Below are 9371 nucleotides of genomic sequence, written 5' to 3' on the forward strand. Positions count from 1 at the left end.
CAAGCTCTGCCAACACAGGGGTCTGGGGAGGGTGGGGAGGAGGTGGGAGGTAGGTGTTTCAGGGCTGGGAGAGGGCAGGCAGCTGGCATTCCTGGGGGCAGGTAGACAAGGAGTGGGAGGCAGGGTCAGGATCCAGCAGTTATGCCAGATCCTAACCCTATTCTTGGGCAGCCTGGACCAGCCTGGAACTGCTCAGATTTGTGCCACCAATTTCGCTGGCACAGATCTGAGTAGCCACATTGGGGCTGCAGTGGCTCTCCCCAGAGTAAGGGGATACAATTCCTCTTACCCTGGGCTGAGCCACTAAGCGCCCGACCTTGTGCTGGATACAGCACAGGTCCGCTGGCCTGCCTGTTCCAGTGCAGGTTAGGATTGTGCTGTCAGAAACAAAATCAGAGAGTGCTGCCAACTTTAAAATTAGGAACTTCTCTTGCAATTTTAACACCAAATCTGTAATACTGGAGATTTTAAATGAAGCCAACACATCACTGCCTAAGTTGCACATTTTATCACAAAAGGATAAGCACTGTCCATGATGACACTATCAGAGATGCAAATAAATCTTCCAGAAAATACTATCGAATTATCAGTCTCTGCTTTCTTGGAAGGGCCTCTAATTTTTTAGCTTTAGTTTCAGCTTTGTTGCCAGTGATTTTAATCAACTTTACCTACTGTAGCTTTATACAACTTTTAATCAAATTTGGGCCAATTCAAGGGCAAATGGGAGGCAAGTAAAAATTAATTTTACTTACCTCCTTGCAAACACTGGGACTGCCTACAGGTCTTCTCAGACATATGGCACCTATTTTGGTGGCTGTGGCTAAGTAGAGAAAAGGGGCAGGGAGGCTTGGGGCTACCAGCCACGCTGATGTTGGAACAGAACCAAGAGGCATGCTCCCTCTCTATAATCCCTATGACAGCAACTGTTACCCTGCACATGCCCGATCTCATCTGATCTCGGAAGCTAAGCAGGGTCAGGCCTGGTTAGTACTTGGATGGGACACTGCCTGGGAATACTGGGTGCTGTAGGCTTATACCATAGTCCTTCGAGACTGAAGGTTGCCAACCATAATCCCTGTGGGTTCAGATGTGAAAGGGAACTTGTGAACAGCCCCCATGTATCTTCATATTAAATTATATAATCACGTGAACAGGTCCAGAGTCGTAAATGTCCTGGAAAACAATAATTCCCAGTAATTTATAATAATGCTTAAGAACAATAGGAACCCATTTTTATGTTTCTAAAACCATTGTGTGTTGTTCCTGGCATTGCAAAGTTTTGTTCAGTCTTTTCCCCTCTCAAGCACTTTCTGTATAACAAATAAAATAGAGAGACTTTTAAATAATTATATAAATTGGAGGCCCACCCTACGGTTTCAAACTAATCTCAAGATTGTGATCCACATTTTTTTTAAAGATTATCGATCTTCTGTTTTCTTTGCTTATGAGGTGTCAAGAGTAATAAAATAATAAAGCATTTGTTACATTCCTCCAGTCCCTACCACCCAGGATAACAAAATACGACATTTTAAGTGTAGTGAACCATTATCTTAATGGGAAAAATAAGGAGCAGTTAAGGATATTATTGAACCCTGGAAATAATCCAGCCAAATCTAAACTTTTTGTCCTGTTGATTTCACTAGGAAAGTTGAGTTTCCTACAGCCTCATCCTGTTCATGTCTGCATGAACCATTTTGACTTCATAGCATAGACTTTTGCACTTTCTGCATGGAATGGTTTTGCTGAACCCTTACGTTTTGTCAGGCATGAATTCCTCCTTTACATCACATGACTTAGAGCTCAATCTTGAGCTTGATGCGCCCACTTATCGCCAGCGCGCACTTTCGTAAATGCGCTGTAAGGCATGTTTGCGAGGCCTAACGCCAGGCGAGCGTCCGTGTCTTCACCACTCAGCCTCCACTGCTCAGCAGTCACGCTGACTGCCAAGCCGTGGAAAGGTAAGTGGGGTTGGGGGGAGGTGGGGAAGAGGCATTCTTGGGAGGGGGAGGTGCGCAGAGGGTGGGGAGGAGGCGTGACAGGGAGGCAGAAGGTGGGGAGAGGGCGGGCGGGAGGAGTACCGGGGGGAGGGAGGCGGGACTGGTGGAACCCTGCTCCACCGGATCCTGAGCGTTCGTGTGAGGCTCGGCACCCAACACGAACACTCTTCGTGAAGTGAGGCGAATCGAGTAGCCCTATTGCGGGGCTACTTCCCTTACCTGAGGTGCCACCTGCAGCTGCCATTGGAGCTCAGGATGCGGCGGTAGCCATTTTCGGTGCCACAGCACCTGCATGCTATAGGAGCTCTGGATTGGGCTGTTAAACATGTGACATTATCAATCAATCAATCAATATTTATGTAATTGTTCTATTTCATATGTCTGTGTTTTTTGTTTTTTGTTTTTTTTAGGAATTCTTGATTTGAACCAATTGAATCAGCTACTTATTGAAAGTAGCTGAAAACTTTATTGAAAGTTCTCATTTTTTTTTCTTGTGTAAGTCATGCTGAATGACTTCTGCGATTACATAACTTTGGCCCAATCCTATGGGCGCCTTCTGATAATGGAACTATCATTCTGTCAGTAGAAGGCCCTCTCCACTGGCCCTGCAGATAATACACACAGTGGGGACACCAGTATGTCTGGCTTACAATTGCACATGCCACCAGAGCATTCAGGTACCACTGGAGGAGGCACAGTGGAAGTGGGGATGAGCAGTGGGCAGATGGGTCATTTCAGGGGAGGAAGTGGGTGGATCCAGTGGCAGTCACATGTGCCAGATCCTTTCTCCCATTTTTTCAGCCTCCTCACCCCTGGATCTCTCAGATTTTTGTCAGCTATATAGCTGGCATAAGTCCAAGGAGACCCAAAGGCTATCAGAGGGCCTATATAGAGATAAGGATAAAATTTCCCTTACCTCTTGCAGGCTTTCTGATTGCCTCTCCCTCCCCAAAGCATGCAGGACACATCACTGTGGCATGCCTGCAAGCTACAGTATGGCAGGGGATAGGATTGGGCTGTTACTCCCAGATAACTGTGTATAGGATTGCAGCCTTTGTTTCTTACCTGTGGCTGAAGATCTGTTTAAAACTGACTTCACAGATAAAAGTTTCTTCTGTTTAATAACATCTGAATTGCTAGTGTTTTTCAAAGGATTTGCTGGAAAATTGCAATGTTTAAAATGCTCTTTTCATAGAAAGTGAACAAGTGTTCTGAAAGCAATTTTAAACCTGGTGCTAGAGACCGGTTGCTAAAAACACAGACAAAAGCTTAAAACTGCAAAATGAACATATTTCTAATATCTTTTTCACCAAACAGATTTTGATTAAAAGCCAATTTTCACCAGAAATGTAGACTAACTCGACTAACTTGAAGATTTATACATGCAGCATTTTCATACATTTTCTCATAGAATAATAGAATTGGAAAGAACCTAATAGGTCATCTAGTCCAATCCCCTAACTGTAGCAGGAAATCTTCCTAGAGCATCTCCCAACAGATGCTTGTCGAGCCTCTGCCTGAAGATTTCCAGTGAGGGAGAGTCCACCACTTTCCTTGGCAATCTGTTCCACTGCCGAACCGCCCTTACTAGCAGGAATTTTTTCCTGATATCCAATCAAAATCTCTTCTCTTGAAGTTGTACCCATTGGTTCTAGTTCTATTTTCAGAGACAGTTGAGAACAAATGTATCACTTCTTCCATATGACATCCCTTCAGGCATTTGAAGAGAGCTATCATATCCCCTCTCAACCTCCTCTGCTCCAGGCTGAACGTACCAAGTTTACTCAACATTTGTTCATATTATCATATACATTTTTTGGTCACACTTTCAACCCAAAGAAGCACCATTTAATTACTGCCAAATATTGACTCGAACAAGAAGAAAATCAGCTGTAACAAATGAAAATGAACCTAACTGGGCTCCTTTGTTTTGTTTTTTTTCATTCATTATGCAACAAATGCCTATACCTATAGAAACCTTTCAGCTTATTATGATCATGTGATATTTAGCTGTCCTAGGATCTCCTTTGCTCTGAGTCTGTTTCAGGTCAGACAAAGGAAATGTCACTGTGTGACATGATGATAGGATGAGGTGTCAAAAAATGGTTGGCAACCTTCACTCTCGAAAGACTATGGTATAAGCCTACAGCACCTGGTATTCCCAGGCAGTCTCCCATCCAAGTACTAACCAGGCCTGACCCTGCTTAGCTTCTGAGATCAAACGAGATCGGTCATGTGCAGGGTAGCAGTTGCTATCATAAGCTATTAAGGTGTCAAGCATCTATATGTAAGGAAGTGCTTGCTGTCATCCACTGACCAGCTGCCCACTGCTGTGACACAGATTCAGGATGCGGTCCTCTGCAGGTATCAGGATAAAACTGAAGACCATGTTAAAGACTGGTTTAGCTCACCAATTAGAGGTGTTCTGTTAGGGAAGGCTTTAGATAAATGTGTGGAGGGTTTAGGGGTGGTGTGACCTGGAGCGCCACAGCACCACTGTGTGCCACTTCTCCACAGAGCCAGTTTTTTTTTTTTTTAAAGGGGCAGTGCACACTGTCCCTGTAAATAAAGCTGGAAGTCCTGCACTTTTGGCTTTAAGGAAACTGCTTAGGGAGCGCGGGAACATCTCTTTATAATAGTGTCCCACTGCTGCAACTTAGGAGATAGGAACAGGAGATGATGGGGGCATGGAAGAGGTCAAAATGGGCTCAAGAAGGTGATAGGTTCAGCAGCAGCAGTGGCACTTGCCAATCCTGACTTTACTGGCCCATGAGGACTTGTGCCAGTGACATTGCTGGTGCAGGTCTGAGTAGTCCTGGTGGCTGGGTATGGGCTTACCCCAGGGCAAGGGAACAAATGTTCTCTCACCCTTAGGATGCCACCCAAGGCCAGAACTCCCTGTGGGATGCAGAAGACACTGAAACTGTTACAGTAAAGAACATTTCTCCCATGCTTTGAGGACATAAGCATATACATTAATAGTTCCCCTTACCCTAGGGGAACTGATACCAGGATCATTGTGTTTCCTAGAGCTGGGTGGCTGGAAGCAGGACATCCTTTCTCTCATCTACATAAGATCTCAGACCACCTACTCTTCTTACATTAGATATTCCTCTGGGCATTGGGTCATGACCTTCTGTGGGCTTGAATACTGACAGATTCCATCTCACTTTATATATCAGATGGGGAGAAAAAAAACACTTATTTTTTCATGAGTTTGTTTCTATATTCATGTCTATATAGTTAAAAAGAACTCAGATATGGAGGGGGGGAAACCAAGGCAGAGAGTGCAATATTCTTGTGTGAGAAATCTCCACAGATCCATCTGTCTAATCCTCCCAGTATTAACATCGGTTATGCTGAATAATGTCTGAAACTGAAACACCCAGCTGTTGCATCTCATAATGTTCAAGCATACATTTTATCCAACTTCTACAACAGAAATGTGCTAAGGACAAATGTACTGAATGCAAATTGTACTAACCAGAGATGCTCAACTCATCCTGTTGGCTAGTGGTTGTTTGAGTTATTGGGAACATTTACAAAAGAAAACCATTAGGGAGTTATATCCAGTGCCCTAAATGTTTCCATAGATATGACACGTCCCTGCCAAAATGGCCCTTATGGGAATCAAACACAACATTTCACACATCTAATGTTCATGGGAAAAATCACTGACAGAAGTCACATCTGCACATGTACATTATTTACAGATCAAGTTCACCCATATCTGGTTCCAGAATAGTCAGGCTGGGATCTGGTCTCAGTGCAGGAAGACAAAGATTAAGGGGCCAGAGGTACCAGATGTAGTCAAAATCAGGCTAGGGTCACGTATAGGCAGAAAAGCAGAGGTGTAATGCACTGCCCCAGCGCCTGGGACTGTAACATCACAATCTCATGTGACATTGTGTCACATGATGTCACTTCAAGGTTCTCCCTGGAGGAGGGGTGCTCATTGCAGCGGCTTTATGCCTCCCATTCCTTCTCCAGTGGAGGCTTCCCTTGGAGGGCGAAGGTTCCCCTGCAGGGAGAACCCAGAAGTTACTTCCTTGCACTGCTTGTGGCACAAGGCAGTCACTTGCAGTTTCTCCCCAGAAGAGGGGGCTCATGCAGCGGTTGTGCGCTCCCCGTTCCTTCTCCTGTAGAGGCTCCACTTTAAGGGGAACCTCCACAGGAGAAGGAACAGAAGCGCAAAGCCACCAGCACCTCCTCCATAACTAGGGTGGAGACTGGGGGGCAGTCATGCACCCTCCCCGTTGGCGTAGCACCCAAAGCAGGTGCTGCTTAGGCTCTGCCCTTGTTACATCTCTGCAGACAAGGCAAGGCAACGTTGCTACCTGGTCAGAGACTTCAAGCAGACTGGAATGCTTAGAGCAACCAGCAAATGAGGCCAGTTTGGACTCTGTTGGTTCCTCAAATCACCTGGCACAGCTCCAACAGGATCCATTGAGCTAATGGAGGCTAACCTCTGGGTAAGGGAACAAACGTTCTCTTACCTGGAGGAGACCTCCATGGCTACTCCCCATCTGCAGGTTGCGGTGCACACTTTGGAGGCATGGCTGCATTGATGGGGGGCATTTAGTTAGGATTGGGCTGTCAGTTAAAGAAATTTCATCAGATCTTTATTTATTTTCAGTGCTTGCCTTTTACCTGCTTGTCATTGGTTCATAAGAACTGTGCCTAAGTCTCCTGATGCTAAAGGGCCCAATCCTATCCACACCCCATTAGCAGGGCTGCATTGGTGCCAGAAAGTTAGTTAGGACTGGGCTGTGAATCTTTTTTGCACAAGCTTACTTTTGCTGCCTTTTATCTCCTTTTTGTCTGGTACTCCAGTCAGCTTTCCTCTTGCCTGGCCTTGCTGACCAAGTGCAGAGTCTTGTCTGCATGGCTGCTAATCCTATGCTACTATATCCATTTTGGGGGAGCCTCTTGGGAGTCATAAGAACATAAGAACATAAGAACAGCCCCACTGGATCAGGCCATAGGCCCATCTAGTCCAGCTTCCTGTATCTCACAGCGGCCCACCAAATGCCCCAGGGAGCACACCAGATAACAAGAGACCTCATCCTGGTGCTCTCCCCTACATCTGGCATTCTGACTTAACCCATTCCTAAAATCAGGAGGTTGCGCATACACATCATGGCTTGTACCCCATAATGGATTTTTCCTCCAGAAACTCGTCCAATCCCCTTTTAAAGGCGTCTAGACTAGACGCCAGCACCACATCCTGTGGCAAGGAGTTCCACAGACCGACCACGCGCTGAGTAAAGAAATATTTTCTTTTGTCTGTCCTAACCCGCCCAACACTCAATTTTAGTGGATGTCCCCTGGTTCTGGTATTATGTGAGAGTGTAAAGAGCTCTCTTACCCAGAGGTTAGCCTCCATTAGCTCAATGGATCCTGTTGGAGCTGTGCCAGGTGATTTGAGGAACCAACAGAGTCCAAACTGGCCTCATTTGCTGGTTGCTCTAAGCATTCCAGTCTGCTTGAAGTCTCTGACCAGGTAGCAACGTTGCCTTGCCTTGTCTGCAGAGATGTAACAAGGGCAGAGCCTAAGCAGCACCTGCTTTGGGTGCTACGCCAACGGGGAGGGTGCATGACTGCCCCCTCTTGGACGAGTTTGGACGAGTTTCTGGAGGAAAAATCCATTATGGGGTACAAGCCATGATGTGTATGCGCAACCTCCTGATTTTAGGAATGGGTTAAGTCAGAATGCCAGATGTAGGGGAGAGCACCAGGACGAGGTCTCTTGTTATCTGGTGTGCTCCCTGGGGCATTTGGTGGGCCGCTGTGAGATACAGGAAGCTGGACTAGATGGGCCTATGGCCTGATCCAGTGGGGCTGTTCTTATGTTCTTATGTTCTTATGAGCATCTCCCTATCCACTCTGTCCATCCCCTGCATAATTTTGTATGTCTCAATCATGTCCCCCCTCAGGCGCCTCTTTTCTAGGCTGAAGAGGCCCAAACGCCGTAGCCTTTCCTCATAAGGAAGGTGCCCCAGCCCCGTAATCATCTTAGTCGCTCTCTTTTGCACCTTTTCCATTTCCACTATGTCTTTTTTGAGATGCGGCGACCAGAACTGGACACAATACTCCAGGTGTGGCCTTACCATCGATTTGTACAACGGCATTATAATACTAACCGTTTTGTTCTCAATACCCTTCCTAATGATCCCAAGCATAGAATTGGCCTTCTTCACTGCTGCCGCACATTGGGTCGACACTTTCATCGACCTGTCCACCACCACCCCAAGATCTCTCTCCTGATCTGTCACAGACAGCTCAGAACCCATCAGCCTATATCTAAAGTTTTGATTTTTTGCCCCAATGTGCATGACTTTACACTTACTGACATTGAAGCGCATCTGCCATTTTGCTGCCCATTCTGCCAGTCTGGAGAGATCCTTCTGGAGCTCCTCACAAGCACTTCTGGTCTTTACCACTCGGAAAAGTTTGGTGTCATCTGCAAACTTAGCCACTTCACTGCTCAATCCTGTCTCCAGGTCATTTATGAAGAGGTTGAAAAGCACTGGTCCCAGGACAGATCCTTGGGGCACACCGCTTTTCACCTCTCTCCATTGTGAAAATTGCCCATTGACACCCACTCTCTGCTTCCTGGCCTCCAACCAGTTCTCAATCCATGAGAGGACCTGTCCTCTAATTCCCTGACTGTGGAGTTTTTTCAGTAGCCTTTGGTGAGGGACCGTGTCAAACGCCTTCTGAAAGTCCAGATATATAATGTCCACGGGTTCTCCCGCATCCACATGCCTGTTGACCTTTTCAAAGAATTCTATAAGGTTTGTGAGGCAAGACTTACCCTTACAGAAGCCATGCTGACTCTCCCTCAGCAAGGCCTGTTCGTCTATGTGTTTTGAGATCCTATCTTTGATGAGGCATTCCACCATCTTACCCGGTATGGATGTTAGGCTGACCGGCCTATAGTTTCCCGGGTCCCCCCTCTTTCCCTTTTTAAAAATAGGCGTGACATTTGCTATCCTCCAATCTTCTGGCACCATGGCCGTTTTGAGGGACAAGTTGCATACCTTAGTCAAGAGATCTGCAACTTCATTCTTCAATTCCTTAATAACCCTTGGGTGTATGCCATCAGGGCCCGGTGACTTATTGATCTTTAATTTATCAATGAGGTCTGAAACATCTTCTCTTTTAACCTCTATCTGACTTAACTCCTCGGTTAGGAGGGGCCGTTCGGGCAGCGGTATCTGCCTGAGGTCTTCTGCCGTGAAGACAGATGCAAAGAACTCATTTAATTTCTCTGCCATCTCTAAGTCTCCTTTTATCTCCCCTTTCCCTCCCTCACCATCCAGAGGGCCAACCGCTTCTCTGGCGGGTTTCCTGCTTCTAACATATTTGAAG

General features: G+C 46.2%; 2 pseudogenes; one reads left to right on the plus strand and one right to left on the minus strand.

Moving 5' to 3' along the window:
• The first annotated feature begins 915 nt into the window (after positions 1-915).
• Positions 916-1032, plus strand: LOC136649802 (5S ribosomal RNA; annotated as a pseudogene).
• Positions 1033-4137: 3105 nt separating this feature from the next.
• LOC136650241 (5S ribosomal RNA) lies at positions 4138-4254 on the minus strand (annotated as a pseudogene).
• Between the last annotated feature and the right edge of the window lie 5117 nt (positions 4255-9371).

Source organism: Tiliqua scincoides, chromosome 4 (genome assembly GCF_035046505.1).
Source record: "Tiliqua scincoides isolate rTilSci1 chromosome 4, rTilSci1.hap2, whole genome shotgun sequence".
NCBI classification, from domain to species: domain Eukaryota; kingdom Metazoa; phylum Chordata; class Lepidosauria; order Squamata; family Scincidae; genus Tiliqua; species Tiliqua scincoides.